We start from the raw sequence: 947 nt of genomic DNA on the forward strand, positions 1-947 counted from the left end.
CGTGAAGCGACCCTCTCAACATTGGAATCAACTGATTGTACATACAGCGTTCCATCACCTTGCTAACCAGGGATAACAAGGATACTGGCCTATAATTGGCCACATTCTCTTTGTCACCCTTCTTATGCACTGGTAGTACGTTTGCATCCTTCCATCTACTAGGTACACAACCAGCGGATAGTGATCTATTGAACAGCAAGGTCAAGGAAGGAGCAAGAGTCTTGGCACAACCCTTAGGAACATGTGCAGAGATGTTATCCGGACCCACAGCCTTGCTAGTGTTGAGATTAACTAACACATTTTCCACGGATTCTACAGCAAGTAGCAAATTACACAATCTTTCATCAACTATCACGTCGATGTCGGGCTTGATAACATTAGGGTCAGGTGCAGAGAAGGTGGAGAAAAAGTAGTCATTAACCATATTGGCTTTGTCAGGTGCAGACTGAACGACCGTGCCATTGAGATGGACGTCAGTCGGAAGAGACCTGGATTTTGACTTTGCTCGTACAAAAGCCCAGAATCTCTTCGGCGACTCCTGTAAAGTGGAAGAGAGGCTAACAAGATATTTGTTATACTTAGCTGATAACAAGTTCTTCAGTTTGTTTCTTAGTTTCATTAATTATTCTGAGTTGCATATATGTACTTTTGACAATTTGAGTTGACTTTGTGCACTTTTGACTCTTATGTACCGATTATGTTATGTTCAACGTTATATTAAGTTCTTTAATTTCATTATTAGATGTTTCCAGTCTGACCTTTTGACTCGGACTTTTATTTATGTTTATAAGGACTTTTATTTATGTTTGTATGATTTCTGTACCTATGTTTATGTTCATGTTTATGTTTTGGTATCTTATAAGCCTATATGAGCCGGGCGACAAAAGTCGCAAGACACGTAAATAAAAATTCATTCATTCATTCATTCATATTTGGGGTTGAAGTAA

Source organism: Branchiostoma belcheri, unplaced genomic scaffold (assembly GCF_001625305.1).
Source record: "Branchiostoma belcheri isolate BF01 breed outbred unplaced genomic scaffold, Haploidv18h27 scaffold387, whole genome shotgun sequence".
NCBI classification, from domain to species: domain Eukaryota; kingdom Metazoa; phylum Chordata; class Leptocardii; order Amphioxiformes; family Branchiostomatidae; genus Branchiostoma; species Branchiostoma belcheri.